Below are 25,922 nucleotides of genomic sequence, written 5' to 3'. Positions count from 1 at the left end.
GATTTCCACTCGAAATAAGATTGTTATAGTTATAGAAATTGAATTAAAGTTTGAATATGATTATTACCTTGTATTAGAATGATAACCTACTGTAAGAAACAAAGATTTCTTGATCTTGGATGATTATTTGGAATGGATTTAGAAAACTTGGAAGTAAACTTGCAATCTTGGAAGTATTCTTGATTTTATGAAACTAGAACTTTTGGAATTTATGAAGAACACTTAGAACTTGAAGATAGAACTTGAGAGAGATCAATTAGATAAAGAAAATTGAAGAATGAAAGTGTTTGTAGGTGTTTTTGGTCATTGATGTATGGATTAGATATAAAGGATATGTAATTTTGTTTTCATGTAAATAAGTCATGAATGATTACTCATATTTTTGTAATTTTAAGAGATATTTCATGCTAGTTGCCAAATGATGGTTCCCACATATGTTAGGTGACTCACATGGGCTGCTAAGAGCTGATCATTGGAGTGTATATACCAATAGTACATACATCTAAAAGCTGTGTATTGTACGAGTACGAATACGGGTGCATACGAGTAGAATTGTTGATGAAACTGAACGAGGATGTAATTGTAAGCATTTTTGTTAAGTAGAAGTATTTTGATAAGTGTCTTGAAGTCTTTAAAAAGTGTATGAATACATATTAAAACACTACATGTATATACATTTTAACTGAGTCGTTAAGTCATCGTTAGTCGTTACATGTAAATGTTGTTTTGAAACCTTTAGGTTAACGATCTTGTTGAATGTTGTTAACCCATTGTTTATTATAACAAATGAGATGTTAAATTGTTATATTATCATGATATTATGATATATAATATATCTTAGTATGATATATATACAGTTAAATGTCGTTACAACGATAATCGTTACATATATGTCTCGTTTCGAAATCATTAAGTTAGTAGTCTTATTTTTACATATGTATTTCATTGTTAATACACTTAATAATATATTTACTTATCATTTAACATAATTAACCAAGTGTATCAATATCTTAATATGATTCATATGTACCTAGTAAGACGTTGTTATAACGATAATCGTTATATATATCGTTTTCGAGTTTCTTAAATTAATAGTCTCATTTTTATGTATATAACTCATTGTTAAAATACCTAATGAGATACATACTTATAATAAAATCATGTTAACTATATATATAACCATATATATGTCATCGTATAGTTTTTACAAGTTTTAACGTTCGTGAATCACCGGTCAACTTGGGTGGTCAATTGTCTATATGAAACCTATTTCAATTAATCAAGTCTTAACAAGTTTGATTGCTTAACATGTTGGAAACACTTAATCATGTAAATAACAATTTCATTTAATATATATATAAACATGGAAAAGTTCGGGTCACTACAGTCCCTACCCAATTTAATGAGGCAAAAGAAAATAATAAGGGAAAAGGCATCAAAATAGAGAAATCTGATTCCGACCCCGATGAACTTTATATGCACCGTCAACACCCGTATTTTCAATATCGTGACAATAACCCGGGAACCTCTAAACCACCAGGTTTTTCTAAACCAATGTGGAAAACGACGACTCGTATTAGAGGAACATCGTATATCCCTAGAAGATTAGGAAAAAGAACCAAGTCTAAAGAAGAAGAAACCAGTGATTCAGATTAGAGGGGTGTGAGCATGTTGTGTAATAAATGTATTGTAGTGTGCTTGTACTTTTATGTTCTATGTAAAATTTGCTTGTATTGTTTGTTTTTACGAATCTAATCCTTGTCTATTTTACAGTAAAAAAACAAAATGGACGTTAAGGGTAGACAACCGAATATTTTAAAAGACCTACCAGAGGATATGATTGAGTAAATTTTGTCTAGAGTCGGTCAGAATTCATCAGCACATTTAGTTATGGCGAAATTAACTTGTCAAACATTTGAAAGTCTTTCCAGAAATGCCTTAGTTTATAAAAGGCTTTCCTTTGATAGGTGGGTTATATCACATTGGGGGGACCGTAAGTTACGCCGTGTTTTCTTTAAAGCGTTAAATGCGGGGAACCCAAATGCAATTTTACTCTACGGGTTAAGAACCTATTTTGACTCAACATATCCCAACATAGGATTTCATGAATTAGAAAGAGCTTCTAACATACAACATAAAGAAGCATGTTATGCTTACGGGTTAGTGATGTTCGCTTTTTACCAAAGTGAGAAAAAGAACATCGGATTGCAGCTTTTAAATAAAACTTTCCCACAAGTGACGGATTCAGTAGTTAGGGTAAGAAACAAGGTTTTTAGATTATTACGGGGCTGTTGGACATTACGAAACCCTCGTCCTTTTGACGACATTACAACATGCTGCCTAGCCAATGGTCATAACGGTTATTTTCCACAAGACCAAGGATGGGAAGTCGTCTTAGTAAAACCAGAATGCATGACTTGTTTCTGGACTTATGAATTACATGTCTTTATTTCCTTTGCTGAACAACTTGTGTATTAACTAGATTTATCTTCAAAACTGTCCTGTATCATAGTGTACTATATTTCATGTTATATGTAATATAGGGAAGTTGTAAGTTTGAAGAATATTTGTATGTGATATATTATTATAATCAAGTTTTTCATATGGAATTGTAGTAGTTGAATTGTATATTAGCTACTAAGTATGAACTTAACGGGTATGTAGTACCCGAATTTAAACTTATAAAATGCTAATATGAAGAAAAAGCTTTTATAAATGAGTTCATATTATGCTACGAGATACTATTGACTACTCTTAATATTATTTATGATTAACTTGTTTCATTTGACTATTTTGAAGGAAATGGCACCGACTACTCGACACACCTTGAATATGAGCGAAGAGGAATTTTGTGCCTTTCTTGCTTCAAACATAGCCACAGTACAGGCCGCGCTACATACCAACAATAACTCTGAATCTAGCAATACAGCTAACGGCGCAAGAAATCGTGTAGGATGCTCCTACAAGGAATTCACTGCCTGCAAACCTTCAGAATTTGATGGGACCGAAGGACCAATCGGATTGAAACGGTGGACCGGGAAAGTTGAATCGGTCTTTGCCATAAGTAAGTGTGCTAAAGGAGACAAAGTGAAGTACGCTACGCATACCTTCACAGGTATTGCATTAACATGGTGGAATACCTATCTAGAGCAAGTGGGACAAGATGTTGCTTACGCGCTACCGTGGTCAGCATTCAAGCACTTGATGAACGAGAAGTACCGTCCTAGAACCGAGGTCAATAAGCTCAAGTCAGAACTTAGACGGTTACGAACACAGGGATTCGATATTACTTCGTACGAAAGACGATTCACAGAATTGTGCCTATTGTGTTCGAGAGCGTTCGAAGATGAGGAAGAGAAGATCGACGCGTTTGTGAAAGGGTTACCGGAGAGAATCCAAGAAGATATAAGTTCACATGAGCCTGCCTCCATACAAAAGGCATGTAGAATGGCTCACAAACTAGTGAACCAGATTGAGGGAAGAATTAAAGAACAGGAGGCCGAAGAGGCCAACGTGAAGCTAGTCAAAAGAAAGTGGGAGGAAAACGGTGATAAGAGTCACCAAAACAACAACAACTATCCCAACAATCGCAACATCAATCGCAACTACAACAAACAGCAAAACAACAACAACAACAAAAATCATCCCAACAACAATAACAACCGCAACAACAACAACAATCAGAAGCAGCTATGCCAAAGGTGTGAAAAGTATCACTCGGGGTTCTGCACGAAATTTTGCAACAAGTATAAAAGAAATGGTCATAGCGCGGCGAAGTGTGAGGTCTACGGATCAGGGGTTAACAGAACGAAAGGAACAAATGGTGTCGGAACGAGTAATGGCGGAGCAAGTAGTGTCGGAGCAAGTTATGCCAATGTAGTTTGTTATAAATGTGAAAAACTGGGCCACATTATTAGAAATTGCCCGAACCAGGAGAACACGAATGGATAAGGCTGCGGAAGAGTTTTCAATATTAATGCGGCAGAGGCACAGGAAGACCCGGAGCTTATTACGGGTACATTTCTTATTGACAATAAATCTGCTTACGTTTTATTTGATTCGGTTGCGGATAGAAGCTATATGAGTAGACATTTTTGTTCTAAATTAAGTTGTCCATTGACGCCGTTGGATAGTAAATTTTTACTCGAATTAGCAAACGGTAAATTAATTTCAGCAGATTATATATGCCGGAATCAAGAAATTAAACTGGGTAGCGAAATATTTAAGATTGATTTGATACCAGTAGAGTTAGGGAGCTTTGATGTAATAGTTGGCATGGACTGGCTGAAGGAGATGAAAGCAGAGATCGTATGTTACAAAAATACAATTCACATTGTACGAGAAGAAGGAGAACCCTTAATGGTGTACGGAGAAAAGGGCAACACGAAGCTACATCTTATTAGTAATTTGAAGGCACAAAAACTAATAAGAAAAGGTTGCTATGCTGTTCTAGCACACGTCGAGAAAGTACAAACTGAAGAAAAGAGCATCAATGATGTTCCCGTCGCAAAAGAATTTTCCGATGTATTTTCGAAAGAATTATCGGGATTACCCCCAAATCGATCCGATGAATTTCAAATAGATCTTGTACCAGGAGCTGCACCAATAGCTCGTGCTCCTTACAGACTCGCACCCAGCGAGATGAAAGAACTGCAAAGCCAACTGCAAGAACTATTAGAACGTGGTTTCATTCGACCAAGCACATCACCATGGGGAGCTCCTGTTTTGTTTGTCAAGAAGAAGGATGGTACATTTAGGTTGTGTATTGACTACAGAGAGTTGAATAAACTTACCATCAAAAACCATTATCCACTGCCGAGAATTGACGACTTATTTGATCAACTACAAGGCTCGTCAGTTTATTCGAAAATCAATTTACGTTCTGGATATCATCAAATGCGAGTAAAGGAGGATGATATTCCAAAAACTGCTTTTAGGACGCGTTATGGTCATTACTAGTTTATGGTTATGTCGTTTGGATTGACTAACGCACCAGCTGTGTTCATGGACCTTATGAACTTAGTGTGTGGGCCATATCTTGACAAGTTTGTCATTGTTTTCATCGATGACATACTTATTTACTCAAAGAATGATCAAGAGCACGAAGAACATTTGAGAAAAGTGCTAGAAGTATTGAGGAAAGAAAAACTGTACGCTAAGTTTTCAAAGTGTGCATTTTGGTTGGAAAAAGTTCAATTCCTCGGTCATATAGTAAACAAAGAAGGTATCCAGGTGGACCCGGCAAAGATCAAAACCGTTGAAAAGTGGGAAACCCCAAAAACTCCAAAGCATATATGTCAATTTTTAAGATTGGCTGGTTACTACAGAAGATTCATCCAAGATTTCTCCAAAATAGCAAAACCCTTGACTGCATTAACGCATAAAGGGAATAAATTTGAATGGAAGGATGAACAAGAGAAGGCGTTTCAGTTATTGAAGAAAAAGCTAACTACGGCACCTATATTGTCATTGCCTGAAGGGAATGATGATTTTGTGATTTATTGTGACGCATCAAAGCAAGGTCTCGGTTGTGTATTAATGCAACGAACGAAGGTGATTGCTTATGTGTCTACATAATTGAAGATTCACGAGCAAAATTATACAACTCACGATTTGGAATTGGGTGATGTTGTTTTTGAATTAAAGACTTGGAGGCATTATTTATATAGAGTCAAAAGTATTATATATACCGACCACAAAAGTCTCCAACATATATTTAATTAGAAGCAACTGAATATGAGACAACGCAGGTGGATTGAACTGTTGAATGATTATGATTTTGAGATTCGATACCACCCGGGGAAGGCGAATGTGGTAGCCGACGCTTTGAGTAGAAAGGACAGAGAACCTACACGGGTAAAAGCTATTAATATAATTATTCATACTAACCTTACTACTCAAATAAAGGAGGCGCAACAGGGGGTTGTAAAAGAAGGAAAGTTGAAGAATGAGATATCCAAAGGATCAGAGAAACATATTAATATTCGGGAAGATGGAACCCGATATAGGGCTGATAGAATTTGGGTACCAAGGTTTGGAGATGTGAGAGAAATGGTACTTAAAGAAGCACATAAAACCAGATATTCAATACATCCCGGAGCGGGGAAGATGTATAAAGATCTCAAGAAACACTTTTGGTGGTCGGGTATGAAATCCGATATTGCTAAATATGTAGGAGAATGTTTGACGTGTTCTAAGGTCAAAGCCGAACATCAGAAACCATCAGGTCTACTACAACAACCTGAAATCCCAGAATGGAAATGGGAAAACATTACCATGGATTTCATTACTAAATTGCCAAGGACTACAAGTGGTTATGATACTATTTGGGTAATAGTTGATCGTCTCACCAAGTCAGCACACTTCCTGCCAATGAGAGAAGATGACAAAATGGAGAAGTTGGCGCGATTTTATTTGAAGGAGGTTGTCTCCAGACATGGAATACCCGTCTCTATTATCTCTGATAGGGAAGGTATATTTGTTTCAAGGTTCTGGCAGATGTTGCAACAAGCATTGGGGACTCGTCTAGACATGAGTACTGCCTATCATCCACAAACTGATGGGCAGAGCGAAAGGACCATACAAAAGCTTGAAGACATGCTACGAGCATGTGTTATTGATTTCGGAAACAGTTGGGATCGACACCTACCGTTAGCAGAATTTTCATACAACAACAGTTATCATTCTAGTATTGAGATGGCGCCGTTTGAGGCACTTTATGGTAGAAAGTGTAGGTCTCTGATTTGTTGGAGTGAAGTGGGGGATAAACAGATTACGGGTCAGGAGATAATACAAGAAACTACCGAGAAAATCATCCAAATTCAACAATGATTGAAAACCGCCCAGAGTCGACAAAAGAGCTACGCGGACAGTAAAAGAAAAGATATAGAGTTTGAAATTGGAGAAATGGTCATGCTTAAGGTTTCACCTTGGAAAGGCGTTGTTCGATTTGGTAAACGGGGGAAACTAAATCCAAGGTACATTGGACCATTCAAGATTATAGATCGTGTCGGACCAGTAGCTTACCAACTGGAGCTACCTTAACAACTCGCGGAGGTACATAACACTTTCCATGTCTCGAATTTGAAGAAATATTTTGCTAAAGAAGATCTCACTATTCCGTTAGACAAAATCCAAATCAATGCAAAACTTCAATTCATTGAAGCACCCGTCGAAATAATGGATCGTGAGGTTAAAAGACTTAAGCAAAATAAGATACTGATTGTTAAGGTTCAATGGAATGCTTGTAGAAGACCCGAGTTCACCTGGGAGCATGAAGATTATATGAAGAAGAAATACCCGTATCTATTTCCAGAAGATTCGTCAACACCTTCAATAGCTTAAAATTTCGGGACGAAATTTATTTAACGGGTAGGAATTGTAGTGACCCGAACTTTTCCATGTTTATATATATTAATTGAGATTGATATTTACATGACTAAATGTTTCCAACGTGTTAAGCAATCAAACTTGTTAAGACTTGATTAAATGAAATAAGTTTCATATAGACAATTGATCACCCAAGTTGACCGGCGATTCACGAACGTTACAAATTTGTAAAAACTACATGTTGTGGTATATATAGACATATATATATGGTTGACATGAGATTATGATGAGTAAGTATCTCACTAAGTATATTAACAATGTGTGATATACATAAGAAATAAGATTACTAAGTTAAGAAACCCGAAATGATATATATAACGATTATCGTTATGATAAAGTCTACTAAATACATATGTATCATATTAAGATATTGATACACTTTATTTAACATGATAAAATGATATTTAAATATATCATTAAGTGTGTTAACAATAAACTACATATGTAAAAACAAGACTACTAACTTAATGATTTCGAAACGAGACATATATGTAACGATTATCGTTGTAATGACATTTAAATGTATATATATCATATTAAGATATATTAATATATCTTAATATCATGATAATATAATAATTATATTTTAACATCTCATTAGATATAATAAACATTGGGTTAACAACATTTAACAAGATCGTTAACTTAAAGGTTTCAAATCAACATTTACATGTAACGACTAACGATGACTTAACGACTCAGTTAAAATGTATATACATGTAGTTTTTTAATATGTATTCATACACTTTTTAAAGACTTCAATACACTTATCAAAATACTTCTACTTAACAAAAATGCTTACAATTACATCCTCGTTCAGTTTCATCAACAATTCTACTCGTATGCACCTGTATTCGTACTCGTACAATACACAGCTTTTAGATGTATGTACTATTAGTATATACACTCCAATGATCAGCTCTTAGCAGCCCATGTGAGTCACCTAACACATGTGGGAACAATCATTTAGAAACTAGCATGAAATATCTCATAAAATTACAAAAATATGAGTAATCATTCATGACTTATTTACATGAAAACAAAATTACACATCCTTTATATCTAATCCATATACCAACGACCAAAAACACCTACAAATACTTTCATTCTTCAATTTTCTTCATTTAAGTGATATCTCTCAAGTTCTATCTTCAAGTACTAAGTGTTCTTCATAAATTCTATAAGTTCTATTTTCATAAAATCAAGAATACTTCCAAGTTTGCGAGCTTACTTCCAATCTTGTAAAATGATCATCCAGCTTCAAGAAATCTTTCTTATTTATAGTAAGATATCTTTATAATACACGGTAATACTCATATTCAAACTTTGATTCAATTTCTATAACTATAACAATCTTATTTCGAGTGGAAATCTTACTTGAACTTGTTTTCGTGTCATGATTCTGCTTCAAGAACTTTCAAGCCATCCAAGGATCCTTTGAAGCTAGATCCATTTTTCTCATTTCCAGTAGTTTTATCCAGAAAACTTGAGGTAGTAATGATGTTCATAACATCATTCGATTCATACATATAAAGCTATCATATTCGAAGGTTTAAACTTGAAATCACTAGAACATAGTTTAGTTAATTCTAAGCTTGTTCGCAAACAAAAGTTAATCCTTCTAAATTGACTTTTAAAATCAACTAAACACATGTTCTATATCTATATGATATGCTAACTTAATGATTTAAAACCGGAAAACACGAAAAACACCGTAAAACCGGATATACACCGTTGTAGTAACACCGCGGGCTGTTTTGGGTTAGTTAATTAAAAACTATGATAAATTTTGATTTAAAAGTTGTTCTTCTGGGGAAAATAATTTTTCTTATGAACATAAAACTATATCCAAAAATCATGGTTAAACTCAAAGTGGAAGTATGTTTTCCAAAATGGCCATCTAGACGTCGTTCTTTTGACTGAAATGACTACCTTTACAAAAACAACTTGTAACCTGTAATTCCAACTCTAAACTTATAATTTTTCTGTATAGATTCATAAACTTAAGTTCAATATGAAACCACAGCAATTAGATTCACTCAAAACAGATTTAAAACGAAGAAGTTATGGGTAAAACAAGATTGGATATTTATGATCTTTTTAGCTACGGGAAATGTTTAACAAATCTATACAAATCATATCCTAGCTAACTTATATTGTATTATACATGTATTTTAATATATTATGTAATCTTAGGATACCATAGACACGTATGCAAATGTTTTGACATATCATATCGACCCATGTATATATATTATTTGGAACAACCATAGACACTCTATATGCAGTAATATTGGAGTTAGCTATACAGGGTTGAGGTTGATTCCAAAAATATATATACTTTGAGTTTTGATCTAGCCTGAGACGTGTATACACTGGGTCGTAGATTGATTCAAGATAATATATATCAATTTATTTATGTACATCTAATTATGGACAACTAGTTGTTGGTTACTAACAAAGACAGCTGACTTAATAAACTTAAAACAGTAAAACGTATTAAAAATGTTGTCAATATATTTTGAACATACTTTGATATATATGTAGATATTTGTTATAGGTTCGTGAATCGACCAGTGGCCAAGTCTTACTTCCCGACGAAGTAAAAATCTGTGAATGTGAGTTATAGTCCCACTTTTAAAATCTAATATTTTTGGGATGAGAATACATGCAGGTTTTATAAATGATTTACAAAATAGACATAAGTACATGAAACTACATTCTATGGTTGAATTATCGAAATCGAATATGCCCCTTTTTATTAAGTCTGGTAATCTAAGAATTAGGGAACAGACACCCTAATTGACGCGAATCCTAAAGATAGATCTATTGGGCCTAACAAACCCCATCCAAAGTATCGGATGCTTTAGTGCTTCGAAATTTATATCATATCCGAAGGGTGTCCCGGAATGATGGAGAAATTCTTATATATGCATCTTGTTAATGTCGGTTACCAGGTGTTCACCATATGAATGATTTTTATCTCTATGTATGGGATGTATATTTAAATATGAAATCTTGTGGTCTATTGTTACGATTTGATATATATAGGTTAAACCTATAACTCACCAACATTTTTGTTGACGTTTAAAGCATGTTTATTCTCAGGTGAATACTAAGAGCTTCCGCTGTTGCATACTATAATAAGGACAAGATTTGGAGTCCATATTTGTATGATATTGTGTAAAAACTGCATTCAAGAAACTTATGTCGATGTAATATATTTCTATTGTAAACCATTATGTAATGGTCGTGTGTAAACAGTATATTTTAGATTATCATTATTTGATAATCTATGTAATGCTTTTGAAACCTTTATTGATAAAATAAAGGTTATGGTTGTTTTAAAAATGAATGCAGTCTTTGAAAAACGTATCATATAGAGGTCAAAACCTCGCAACGAAATCAATTAATATGGAACGTTTATAATCAATATGAATGGGACATTTCAGTTAATGGTTGTGAAAGATGCATAAACTTTGTATTGAAATGTGTTTTAAACCTATCTTGGCTAATTTTACGGTTTTGGTGTAAGATAACCCAATTTTAGGGTTAAGGGTGCAAATGGGTCGAAATTGCACCTTAGGTCAAAATGGTACTAGAATGAAGTTAGTGGTTGACCACCTTGAATGAATGATTGATATGTGCATAATGTAATCGGTGCGTTACATTGAAGTTGAAAGCTCGGTTATCTCTCACCAAGACTTTGAGGTGAGTGGAATATCTATATATGTATGTATATGATTTACGTGCCGTATTAATGGTGTCACATAGCCGATTTGTGAGTTGTGAGACATAGCCGTTTTTGTCCACGTTTAATATGTATGCACATAGTCGTGTTTGTGCATATAGTGGCGAGTAATAGCCGTGTTTTACTCCCACGAAGTTATCCGTATTATTTGTGCACATAGCCGTGTTTGTGTACATGATCGTGATTAATAGCCGTGTTTTACTCACACAATGATCAAGTGATGCCATAGCCGTTTTTGGAACAATTGGGGGTGGTGCCATAGCCGTTTTTGGAACACCTCGGGGGTTAGTATACCATAGCCGTGTTTTAGAGCTAACGGTTGTTATGAACATCGATGACTTGTTTCGCGAAGTCATTCCCTTGCGAAGAACTTGGTTAACCATGGTTTATAGTTGTTGACGGTAGCATTTAATTATTATTATGAATATTATGCTATTGATGTTGCTAGTTGTAAGAATTGACGATACTAGCTTGTTTATTGAGACGTTATGCTTAGTGAGTAGGTAAGTCTTATATGCATGTGTATATTCATTCTACTCACTAAGCGTTAGCTTACCCTCTCGTTGTTTACCATTTTATAGGTTCCGGCGTGGAAAAGGGTAAGGGCATACGGTTGGATTAGAGATCCCGCTAATTGTTAGGGGACATTTTTGGAATTGATAGATTTTGGAGTTTGACCAAGACTTGGGTAGTTTAATCCCAAACACCATGCTCATCGTGTCATTTGGTACTTAAACTTTTTGGTGGTCGAAACTCATGTTTTGTATTAAACTTGTAATTTGGGTCGTGTGGGCCCCGCTTCGTAAAACTAGTTTTATTAATGGAATTGGTTAGTTTTACATATATGAATATGTTATGAAAAGCGTTTTACCTTAATACGTCGGGAAATGGTCAAACATTTTCGCGTTTTTGACTTCCGAGGACAGCAGGCTGACCAGGTCATTCTGCGCGCAGCGCCATAAGCTGTACCAACAAAAAAAAAATTATGATATTTTTACGCGGGTTGTTTGTGATTTGGTTTGGGTTGTTACAAGTGATATCAGAGCATGGTCTAAGGGATTTAGGTGACTTGAGATAGGCGCCTAGACTTAGACTTTTTGTGTGCACGTTATGCGGGACTTGTAGGACTTTAGGTCGGAGTGGGTTTTGGTTAGTGCATAGGTTTATGTGAACTAATCATGCACTATTGTTTTGTGTGGTATTTGAAATCATCAAGCGAGATAGACGTTGTACTAGTGAGTTAATGCGATGTGCTCGCATAGTAATGACTAGCTACTATTATTACGGGTTTAAATCGTGTCGAACAAGCGATGTACGACGATTGTTGAGCGAGATGGGGCGGTGTGGTGTATATGTATATCTATGTGTCATGTCTTTTGTTCCGTTGTTTAATCTTTTCCGTTTTAAAGAATGAAGATGAGAAACGGACACGACACCGAACATGATAACGGAGGTACGAGTGAGGACGCCGAGTTCACGGCCAAGGTCGGGGACATCTTTAAAAATCATAAGGCGGAATTTCTTGTGGATGTCCGAAAGGTCTTCCAAGATTCGGTCGATGGGCAAGTGACCGATTTGATAAATGAACGAATGAAGGCTACTATCAAAGAAGCACTTGATGCTAGAAATATTTATCCTCGTGGTGAAGGAGGTGAAGGAAGGCGGGACTTCCATTATAAAAATTTCAAGGATGCTCAACCCCCGATGTTTAATGGGGTGCGAGATCCTTTAAAGAGTACATGTTAGATCTCCGATATCGAGGGAGCTTTCCGTACCGCTAAATGTCCTCCCGAGAAGAAGGCGAGGTATGGTTCTAGTATGTTGTGAGAAGAAGCTAAGTTGTGGTGGGACGATAAAATCAACTTATATGGTGAAGAGCAATGCATGAGTTTGACATGGGAGGTGTTTAAGAAGGAATTTTTCAAAGAATACCGAACTTCTTCCGATCTCGATAGAATCCGGGACGAGTTGCACCATTTGCAACAAGGTTCAATGGACTTGGTTACTCTCAAGTCTACCTTCTTGGCAAAGACTCGTTTTTGCCCGAAATATGTTGGTGATGATCACAAGCTAATGAAGGATTTCTACCGTACTTTGAATGATGAGTTCAAGGGTAAGATTAGTCGGGGTATGGCTAAGTCCTTTGAAGAGTTATTTGAATTGGCTCGGGGTTTTGAGCCAGAGGTTCCAAGAAAGAGTGATTTCGCTTTTTCCAAAAGAAAGTTTGAAGGTTCTAGTCATTCTAACTTTTCAAACAAGAAAAACAAGAAAAAGAAGGGGTCCGAAAGCGTCGGAAGTGTGAAGAAGGGTGGTTCAAATACTTTTACGCCTACTTGTTATAGTTGTAGGAAGCCGGGTCATTACGCCCGTGATTGTTTGACCAAGTCGGTCACGTGTTTTAATTGTGGTAAAGAGGGGCACAAGAGGCCGGAATATCCAGATTTGAATAACGATCATGTCAAGAAGTTAGAAAAGGCGGCAGGCACGGCTAGGGGTCGCAACTACTTGATGACCAATGATGAAGCAAAACAATCCAAGGAAGTCGTCTCGGGTACTTTTATGGTTAACTCTAATCCGGCAAGGATTCTTTTTGATAGCGGTGCAAATTTGTCGTTTGTGTCTCCAAAATTTGTGTCTAAACTTAATAGACCATTAGCTAAGTTAAGTCATCTGGTAGAAGTCGAAATAGCGGACGGCAAGACGGTGCTAGTGGTTGATGTGTGTAAGAATTGTGATGTTGTGTTTGGTGCCGAAAACTTTAAAATTGATCTCATCCCTATGACTTTAGGTGATTTTGATATCATTGTTGGTATGGATTGGCTCGATCGTAATAGAGCCTATATTGCATGCCATGAAAAATCTATCCGTGTGAAGACCCCTAGTGGGGGAGAGTTAATTATTCATGGCGATAAGCGTAGGCTTTTCTTGCTCATGTTGTTGATAATCGTGATGAGCCACCACCCATTCGTGAAATTCCGGTGGTAAGTGAATTCAAAGACGTTTTTCTGGACGGGTTACCGGGTGTTCCGGTGGAGAGACAAGTAGAATTTCACATTGAGTTGGTTCCGAGAGCTACTCCCATTGCTAAAACCCCTTATCGTTTAGCACCGACGGAAATGCAAAAGTTTTAAATCAAACCCAAGAGTTACTTGAAAAGGGTTTTATTCAACCGAGTGCTTCGCCATGGGGCACTCCGGTTTTATTCGTAAAGAAGAAGGATGGTTGCATGCGGATGTGCATCGATTATCGGGAGTTGAATAAAGTGACGATCAAGAATCGTTATCCATTGCCTCGGATTGATGATTTGTTTGGCCAACTCCAAGGTGCGACGTATTTCTCAAAGATTGACCTACGGTCCGGCTATCACCAAATGCGGGTCTGTGAGGAAGATATCGAGAAAATGGCTTTTCGAACGCCTTATGGGCATTTTGAATTCGTAGTTATGCCTTTTGGTCTTAAGAATGCACCGGCGGCGTTCATGGATCTTATGAACCGACTATGCCAACCTATGTTGGACAAGTCAGTAATTGTGTTCATCGACGATATACTTGTCTATTCGAAGAGTATGAACGAACATGAACGTCATTTGCGTGAAGTATTGAAGACGCTACGAAAGGAGAAGTTGTATGCTATGTTCTCCAAATGTGAATTTTGGCTAAGGGGGTTCAATTCCTTGGCCACATTGTAAAAAAAGACGGTATTCAAGTAGATCCGGGGAAGATAGAGACGGTGAAGAGTTGGAGACAACCGATTACGCCTACGGAGGTCCGAAGTTTTCTCGGATTGGCCGGTTATTATCGTCGGTTTATCCAAGACTTTTCTAAGATCGCTTCTTCATTGACAAAGTTGACAAGGAAGAACGCGAGATTTATGAGGGAGAACGAGCAAGAAATTGCTTTTCAATTGTTAAAAGAGAAGTTGTGTCAAGCTCCGGTGTTAGTTTTGCCGGAAGGGGTGGAAGACATGACGGTTTATTGTGATGCTTCGCTAAATGGGCTCGAGTGTGTTCTAATGCAAAGAGGTAAAGTCATCGCTTATGCCTCTCGATAATTAAAGGAACACAAAACAAGATATCCGACTCACGATCTTGAGTTGGTGGTGGTGGTGCATGCGTTGAAAATTTGGCGCCATTACTTGTATTGTAACGTCCTCCCAATAGGGTTTAGAAGAAACGTTACTAATATCAAATAAACCAACATATTATAATACGAGAACAAATACTATATGAATAAAACCAAATTTGCAGCGAAAGGATTAATAATGTCGTTACAAGAATTATAAATTGTTCAAATGCAGAAAAGTAAATATGCGATAAGTCTTGATCCTAGCCAAGTAAGTCATCACATAAGCAGTAGATATAGAGGTCCTGATCATTCAGTACCTGAGACAAACATGCTAAAAGTGTCAACCAAAAAGGTTGAGTGAAATTCATAGGTTTAACAAATATGATTGACCGTTTGTTCTTAGACCACAAGATTTGTTATAAAAGTAGATCACACAGATCCAAAAGTAGTACTGATTCGTGATATTTTAGACTAAACGTTTGTTTTGTTGCCCCGATGATAAGTTGGCAGTACCTTATCACCATGTTTAAATCATTATTAAGTAATACAAAGACATCGCGGTCAAATGTATCGGGGACGTTACTCCCGATAGGCCTACCCCCAATAATTAAGAATGCCTTATCCTGAAAGCAGTTAAAAAATATCACTGTGGGGTCTTAGTAGCATAAGCTAGTCATAGTACAGTTTAGGTTCGTACTTGTGTCTAAGTTGTTTAAAGTATAAAAGCAGCATGTGTCTCACCCCAGTAAGTATAAAAAGTGCTATAGCAATAAGAGTGGGGCTATGAAAGTCACCTTAGTAATTCGGTGAGTGAAAGTATTCCTTAAAGAGAAAGTATGGATGATCGAAGCACAGAGAAGTCAACCTAAGAATAAGTTGAGAATAGTTTAGATGTTTTGCCCGTATTATGATAAGTGTAAGTATTTTCTTTTATAGTAAGTTTAAAGAAGGTTTATCGTTTTGGAAAGGCTTTTCATACTAGACAAGCTTCCAATCTAACACTTTCAATTTAAAATGGCCTTTTCAGGTCATAGGTTTCTGAGCCACAGGATCCTTTAACTCGGTAATCCAAACTCTCCGCCTAGACTTTCGAGCGTCCATCCACTCGAGAAAGATCAAGATCTATACCCATCTAATATACCGTTCCAATACGTTTTTAGGTGCGTATAGAAATACAACACTTTATATACTTTACTTATAAGTGTTTAATATATATATATTATATATATGTAAGGATATATATATATATATATATATATATATATATATATTTTAAATTATGTTTTAGATCAATATAAGCACCAATAATTATCTAATGATGCTAACAAGTGTTTTATTGATTTCATAACAGTAAGTAACTTGTATAAAACATAATAAAAATTTTCTATACATTAATATTAAGTTTTGTGTATTAAATATTACTTTTTATAATTGTTTTAATAGTTAAAATGAAAATAAATAGGTAAACAAGTTTAACACCACATCTTATATTTTTCTTAGGTTCTACTTATCAAAATAAACTTAGGAAAATTTTATAAATTTTTGTTATGGTGTAAAAGTATTTATTGCTAATTTCTTTTTCGGTTTGCAATAAATTAAAGTTTATAAAGTAATAATTATTAAATCAACTAAATTAATTCAACCAATAATTTTCGTGAGCTTATATTAGTATATTAAGCTTAGAAAAATTATTTGTATAATTATATTAATAGTTTAACTATTTAATTCAACTTTTGTATTGTTATTAGTTTAAATTCGAAATTAACTAGAAATATATATTCATTAATTCAAAAAAATAATTTTTATAACTTTCTTAATAGTTCCAAAGTAGTTTCTGTTAATTATTGTAGTCATAAAAATAATATACCATTTATTTCTCTTTTTATTTTAAAAACACTGTTTTCGGCTACTGTAGCAAAACTAAAGAAAATACAAATTAATTATTTAAAATGACAATTAAATAAAAACATTAATTTTTATAATTACTTGCATAACATATGTGATAAGCGAAAATTGTAAAAACATATATATATAATCGTTTACTATTTATTTATTATATATCTATATATACCGAATATAAAAAAAATCAGTTTTTGATTTTTAATAAATATAAATTCGAATGTATAATTCATAAAAATAATTTTTATAGTCATTAGGATACTTAATACTAATTATAATGTATTTACATTATTTATTATAATTAATTTCGTATTTATTTGGTATTTAACATAAAACTAGCACAAAAATATGATAAAAACTAAATAAAAACTATAAAAATAATATAGAGAACTTACAAAAATAATTTTTGCAGAGGTTTGAGAGAGAATTCTTCAAGTTTTTGGTGTACAAAATTTGTGAACTAAGCTATGGTATTTATAGTTACAATTTTTGGTAAAGAGAAAATAAAAAAATACAAAAGTTTATATAAAAAATAACTAGTGTCTTGTAAAAAAATTAAAAGTATTTATGGCCAGTCATGCCACCATTTCAAAATATAAATAAATAAAAGTAAAGTTAAAAGTAGGAATAAAATAAATAAAAGTGGATCTAGATCTAGTTTATATATAAAAAAATACTACTTTTTTAAAATAAATATATTTATATATATATATATATATATATATATATATATATATATATATATATATATTTCATAGTTCTAAAAATGTTAACTAACTAAATTTATATTTTTATTTAATTATTAAATACGAATTTTGATAAATATAAATAAATATTCTGTATTTATAAAATTATAATTACTAAATGTGGTTTTTATTTAATTAAATTATTACTTTATAATTTTATTAGTTTTATATATGTTACTACATTTATATATACTTGTATTTATTAATTGTATAATATATTAACTAAATACAAAATTAATATAAGTATTTTATATGTAATCATGTTATGACATAAATTTTTTTTTATAAAAATTCTTATGCGTACGTTGGTGAATAAAATTTATTATTCGTTTAACGTTCGTTAATTTCGTATGTATATAACGACCTTTTATTAGTACTTAGAGTTTATTCATTATACTTAAATCTTTTGTTCGGGCATTATATAGATGGAAAAATGAGGGTCGTTATAGTACCTCCCCGTTAATGAAAACTTCGTCCCGAAGTTTTAAGTGGAGTTCCCGTCTGCTTCATCAACAGTTGGGAAGAGATGGGGGTATTTTCGTATCATTTGGTCTTTGCGTTCCCAGGTATATTCGGGGCCTCTACGCGAATTCCAACGGACTTTAACAATAGGTATGTTGCTCTTACGAGTCTGTTTGACCTCTTCTTTCATAATCTCTATAGGTTCTTCGACAAAGTGCATTTGCTCATCAATGCGGATATCATCCAAAGGAATAACAAGAGTATCTTCGGCGAGACACTTTTTCAGATTTGAGACATGAAACACATCATGTACTTGACTTAGTTCAGCTGGAAGTTCTAATCGATACGCAACGGGACCGATTCTTTGAATAACTTTGAAAGGTCCAACATAACGCGGACTGAGTTTATTTCGTTTACCGAAGCGAATAACACCTTTCCAAGGAGATACTTTTAACATAACGTTATCTCCAACTTGGAATTCTAACGGTTTTCGGTGAGGGTCGGCATAACTCTTTTGTCGACTACGAGCGGTTTCTAAACGCTTCTTGATTTGCACGATCTTTTCGGAAGTTTCATGAATAAGTTCAGGACCAGTTAATTGTCTGTCCTCGAGTTCATCCCAACACAACGTTGATCTACATTTGCGACCGTATAAAGCTTCGAATGGTGCAGCTTTAATACTAGAGTGATAGCTGTTGTTGTAAGAAAACTCGACTAAAGGTAGGTGTTTATCCCACCCTTTACCGAAATCGATAGCACATGCTCGTAGCATATCCTCCAAAGTTTGGATAGTTCGTTCACTTTGACCGTCCGTTTGCGGATAATAAGCTGTACTCATGTCGAGTCGAGTTCCAAGAGACGCTTGCAAGGATTTCCAGAAATTGGAAGTAAATCGACTATCGCGATCCGAGATAATAGAAGTAGGGACACCATGACGAGTAACAATCTCTTTAACATAGAGTCGAGCTAACTTTTCCATTCTGTCAGTCTCTTTGATTGGTATGAAATGTGCAGACTTAGTGAGACGATCAACTATGACCCAAATCGTATCATTGCCATTTGCAGTCTTAGGCAATTTTGTGATAAAGTCCATAGCTATACCATCCCACTTCCACTGTGGAATATCGGGTTGAGTTAGAAGGCCAGAAGGCTTTTGGTGCTCGGCTTTGACTTTCGAACAAGTAAGACACTTACTCACATAAGTAGCAATGTCGCCTTTCATGTTGGGCCACCAGTAGAACTCTTTCACATCCTGATACATTTTACTAGAACCGGGATGAATAGAATACCTAGTCTTATGTGCTTCATCCAAGACTAGTTCACGGAGATTACCATAACGAGGAACCCAAATTCGATTACCAAAGTATCTTGTACCATTGGACTTAACTTGCAGTTGGTTTTCGAAATTTATAGGTCCTTCTCCTTCGATAAGTGTAGGTTTGATAGCTTCAACTTGAACTTCGCAGATTCGAGAGATGAGATTCGATTTGATCTTAAGATTCAAGGCACGAACACGCCTAACTTTGTCCTTTCGACTTAGAGCATCGGCAACTACATTTGCTTTTCCCGGATGATACTTTAGTTCACAATCATAATCATTTAACAATTCGAGCCATCGTCTCTGTCTCATGTTTAGCTGTTTCTGATTAAAGACATGCTGAAGACTCTTATGGTCGGTGAATATCGTAAACTTAGTACCGTATAGATAATGTCGCCACATCTTCAAAGCGAATACCACAGCACCTAACTCCAAATCGTGTGTGGTGTAATTAACTTCATGTTTCTTTAATTGTCGGGAGGCATAAGCGATAACCTTCTTGCGTTGCATTAGAACACAACCGAACCCTTGTTTCGAGGCATCGCAGTAGACAACAAAATCGTCGGAACCTTCAGGTAAAGATAAGATCGGAGCAGTGGTCAACTTCTCTTTTAGAATCTTAAATGCAGACTCTTGTTCTTCGGACCACTCGAATTTCTTCCCTTTGTGAGTTAACTTGGTGAGAGGCTTTGCAAGAAGAGAAAAATCTTTAATAAATCTTCGGTAGTAACCGGCAAGTCCCAAAAATTGGCGAATATGCTTCGCAGTCTTTGGCACTTCCCAATTCTGAACAGCGGTGATTTTAGCGGGATCGACATGTATTCCATTACTATCTACAACATGTCCAAGGAATTGTATGGTTCTAAGCCAAAACTCACACTTAGAAAATTTTGCGTAGAGTTTTTCTTTTCTTAAGAGTTCAAGAATCAATCGTAAATGTTGCTCATGTTCTTTCTCGCTTTTAGAATAGATCAAGATGTCGTCGATAAAAACAATAACGAATTTATCAAGGTAAGGCTTGCAAACACGGTTCATAAGATCCATAAATACGGCTGGAGCATTGGTTAAACCGAAAGGCATAACACAAAATTCGTAATGTCCGTATCGGGTGCGGAATGCAGTCTTAGGAATGTCAGACTCCTTGACTCTGAGCTGGTGATAATCGGATCTTAAATCAATCTTAGAATAAACGCTTGACCCTTGAAGTTGGTCGAATAGATCATCAATGCGAGGTAACGGGTAACGATTCTTTATGGTAAGCTTGTTGAGCTCTCAGTAATCAATACACATTCTCAATGTACCATCCTTCTTTTTGACAAATAAGACAGGAGCTCCCCACGGGGATGAACTTGGACGAATAAAACCTAGATCCAAAAGTTCTTGGAGTTGGTTAGAAAGTTCCTTCATTTCGGAAGGTGCTAAACGATACGGTGCTTTAGCAATGGGTGCAGCACCTGGAGATAAATCGATTTGAAATTCAACTTGACGAGGCGGTGGAAGACCAGGGAGATTTTCGGGAAACACATCGGGAAAATCTTTAACAACCGGGATATTTTCAATACGCGTTTCTTCGAATTCGATCATTTTAACGTGAGCTAGTAAGGCGGAGTAACCTTTCACAAGGTACTTACGGGCTTTAAGACATGAGATGATATTAAGATTGGAACAACTCTGTTTGCCTTGGATAATAAGAGTTTCTCCACTTCCTAACGGAATTTGAACGGTCTTATCGAAACACATGATGGCTGCTCTCAATGGACCTAACCAATCCATTCCAACCACTACATCGAAACTACCTAGCTCGACCGGCAAAAGGTCTATCTTGAATTCCTTATCGGCTAGAATTAGGTTGCAGTTTTTATATATTTTATCAACTTTCATTAACTTCCCATTAGCCACTTCTACTAATCGTCTGGTTTGTAGGGTTTGGGGCTTTTCAGTAAAAAGGGTGCAAAACTCATTTGACACATAACTCTTATCGGCTCCCGTATCAAATAAAATAGTGGCATAATAATTATTGACGAGGTACGTACCGGTAATGACCTCATCCTCATCACTGGCTTCTGCAGCAGTAATCACAAAAGCACGACCTTTGGCAGTAGCATTTGCTCCAGTAGCTGGAGTATCTTTCTTCTTTGGACAATTCGGGCTAATATGCCCCTTTTCACCACAAGTATAGCATGTTGGAGGAGCTCTAGCCGGAACAATGGCTCTATTCTGAGGTAGGGTTCTACAAGTCTTTGCAGCATGGCCTATCTTCTTACATATTGTACACACAGCAGTGCACTTTCCCGGATGATGCCTTTCACATTTAGAACAAAACGGACTAGTACCCTGATAACCGAGTCTCGTACCATTTCCCGGTTTCTTGTTAACATTTTGAGCTGAACCCTGAGATGGTTCAAATTTCCTCTTATTGTCACCGTTTTTAACTTCGACTTGTTTATTAGCCGAAACTCTCCTACGTTTAGCCATCACTAAACTCTGTGCCATGTGGATCACAGCATCCACAGTAACCTTCTCGGCAGAAATCACATTCCCTTGAACATCCTCGGGTAGACCCTCGATATACCGCTCTATCCTGCGGGCTTCAGTTGGGAACATTTCGGGACATAAGGTAGAAAGCTCCAAAAAACGATTGGTATAGCTTTCGATATCGGTTCCTTTAACTCTGAGTTCCCAGTACTCAGCTTCGAGCTTTTGGACTTGACTTCTTGGGCAAAACTTAGTGATCATCATGCCTTTGAGTTCATCCCATGGGGTAGTGTTAGCATTATCTATTCCCACAGATTTGGCATGAGCAGTCCACCATGTCATAGCATTGCCCGTGAGTGAACTTGTGGAAAACTTCACTCGATCATTATCTCCGCAGTTACAGATACGGAAGATTGATTCTAGCTTTTCAAACCATTGGACCAGTTCTACGGCTTCTTCTTTTCCACTAAAATTTGGTGGGCTACAGTTCTTAAACTCTTTATAGGAGCAAGTTTTAGAAGGAACATTATGATTGTTGTTGTTATTGTTATTGCCTTGGGCGGCCGCTAGCAGCAATTGAAATTGCTCAGTAGAAAGAGTGACATTTGGTATAAGATTGTTGTTGTTGTTGTTGTTGTTGTTGTTACCACAAGTTGAGTGAGCCATTGATCTTCAAAACATAAATACATTATTAGTTGAAGAATCAAGATGTTATAAGTTTACAATCATGATTTATAACATTTGCACAACACACATAGGTGAATAAGACAATATGCTTAAATAAACACTTAACATTATTGGAAACGAGGCATTATATAAGCCTTTATTACACGAGTTTGGAATGGAAAAAGTTTAGGCATAAGACTTTACATAGATGGGTAAATGGAAAATAGGAAAACAAAAGATAGGTTTTAGTTCTTCTTTTTCTCGTTCTCAGCTTCCTTCATAAATTTCTCTATCTTTTCATTTTTCTCCTTTTGTTTCTCGTGGAGGTATTCAAAATTATCGTAAAGGTTAGTGATGCGGCTGTTGACAAAGTTGTTGTTGAAATCCTTGATAGCCAGTTGATGATTGATTCGGTTTTTCTCTATTTTCATCTTAGACTCAACTAGTTCTTGGAGGTAGGCAAGAGATTGCTTTCCCCAACGGGTATTCCGTTCTTCCTCAGTCTTCACTTTCATTACTGTCTCCATTACTTTGTCCATGTTATTTTTCACAAGTTTTTCTAGTTTTTCAGTTTGAGAGTCGAAGGACTCTTTGATGATTTCTTTCAAGATTGTGTTTTCTTTTTCTAGGTTGTTTAGACGCATTTCTATCCGAGCAACTTGGCGCCTACTATACTCTTTATTCTTATCACAACTTCGCTGAAGGTTGAGGATATCAGACTTCACCCTTACGTGTTCCATGTTATTACAAAATAATGGATCGGCTTCTCTAGTGGCGGCGGGTTCGGGTTGTTTTCTCTTTCGAGATGAGTTTTCAGATGATTCTTTAATAGGCTCTTCTTCAGGCTCATAACCTGAGAAGTCACTATCGTAGTTAGGGAGGTCTTGAAGAGCATTCCGTTTGGGAGTATTCATCGGTTGATGAGAGTCAGCAGTATTGGCATGATGTTTTCCTTTACTTTCATTTCTCGGGGTTGGATAATATTCGGGAGACCCACGCGAGTTGTAACGAGTGTTCGGGCTATAGTTCATTGGTGGTGAAGGAGGATTATAAAGTGGGCTTCGAACTGATTTTTCGGTAGAAGATCCTTCAGTATCTTTCTCAGCTGGTTTGAAAAGAGTCATTTTGTTTATTTGATGATAGCTTGACATCCTAACATTAAGATAGAGATTTTGATTAGATTTTTAAGCTAGGATTGTAAAGAATGAGAGGTAGGGTTGAACTCTTTGCTTTAACATTCTAAGGTAATCCTAAGTGCTTTAAAGTCTAAGGCAGGAAAGGTTATAGTTTCCTAGATCGCTAAGGTACCCTAGCTAACAAGTAAGGCACACATAAAATGCAATCCTGGTTCTCTATAACAGCCTGGTTATGCTCTGATACCAATCTGTAATGTCCTCCCAATAGGGTCTGGAAGAAACGTTACTAATATCAAATAAACCAACATATTATAATACGAGAACAAATACTATATGAATAAAACCAAATTTGCAGCGGAAGGATTAATAATGTCGTTACAAGAATTATAAATTGTTCAAATGCAGAAAAGTAAATATGCGATAAGTCTTGATCCTAGCCAAGTAAGTCATCACATAAGCAGTAGATATAGAGGTCCTGATCATTCAGTACCTGAGACAAACATGCTAAAAGTGTCAACCAAAAAGGTTGAGTGAAATTCATAGGTTTAACAAATATGATTGACCGTTTGTTCTTAGACCACAAGATTTGTTATAAAAGTAGAACACACAGATCCAAAAGTAGTACTGATTCGTGATATTTTAGACTAAACGTTTGTTTTGTTGCCCCGATGATAAGTTGGCAGTACCTTATCACCATGTTTAAATCATTATTAAGTAATACAAAGACATCGCGGTCAAATGTATCGGGGACGTTACTCCCGATAGGCCTACCCCCAATAATTAAGAATGCCTTATCCTGAAAGCAGTTAAAAAATATCACTGTGGGGTCTTAGTAGCATAAGCTAGTCATAGTACAGTTTAGGTTCGTACTTGTGTCTAAGTTGTTTAAAGTATAAAAGCAGCATGTGTCTCACCCCAGTAAGTATAAAAAGTGCTATAGCAATAAGAGTGGGGCTATGAAAGTCACCTTAGTAATTCGGTGAGTGAAAGTATTCCTTAAAGAGAAAGTATGGATGATCGAAGCACAGAGAAGTCAACCTAAGAATAAGTTGAGAATAGTTTAGATGTTTTGCCCTTATTATGATAAGTGTAAGTATTTTCTTTTATAGTAAGTTTAAAGAAGGTTTATCGTTTTGGAAAGGCTTTTCATACTAGACAAGCTTCCAATCTAACACTTTCAATTTAAAATGGCCTTTTCAGGTCATAGGTTTCTGAGCCACAGGATCCTTTAACTCGGTAATCCAAACTCTCCGCCTAGACTTTCGAGCGTCCATCCACTCGAGAAAGATCAAGATCTATACCCATCTAATATACCGTTCCAATACGTTTTTAGGTGCGTATAGAAATACAACACTTTATATACTTTACTTATAAGTGTTTAATATATATATATTATATATATGTAAGGATATATATATATATATATATATATATATATATATATATATATATATATATATATATATATATATATATATATAGTTTAAATTATGTTTTAGATCAATATAAGCACCAATAATTATCTAATGATGCTAACAAGTATTTTATTGATTTCATAACAGTAAGTAACTTGTATAAAACATAATAAAAATTTTCTATACATTAATATTAAGTTTTGTGTATTAAATATTACTTTTTATAATTGTTTTAATAGTTAAAATGAAAATAAATAGGTAAACAAGTTTAACACCACATCTTATATTTTTATTAGGTTCTACTGATCAAAATAAACTTAGGAAAATTTTATAAATTTTTGTTATGGTGTAAAAGTATTTATTGCTAATTTCTTTTTCGGTTTGCAATAAATTAAAGTTTATAAAGTAATAATTATTAAATCAACTAAATTAATTCAACCAATAATTTTCGTGAGCTTATATTAGTATATTAAGCTTAGAAAAATTATTTGTATAATTATATTAATAGTTTAACTATTTAATTCAACTTTTGTATTGTTATTAGTTTAAATTCGAAATTAACTAGAAATATATATTCATTAATTCAAAAAAATAATTTTTA

Source organism: Rutidosis leptorrhynchoides, chromosome 7 (assembly GCF_046630445.1).
Source record: "Rutidosis leptorrhynchoides isolate AG116_Rl617_1_P2 chromosome 7, CSIRO_AGI_Rlap_v1, whole genome shotgun sequence".
NCBI lineage: Eukaryota > Viridiplantae > Streptophyta > Magnoliopsida > Asterales > Asteraceae > Rutidosis > Rutidosis leptorrhynchoides.
Note: the sequence above shows the minus strand (reverse complement) of the source record.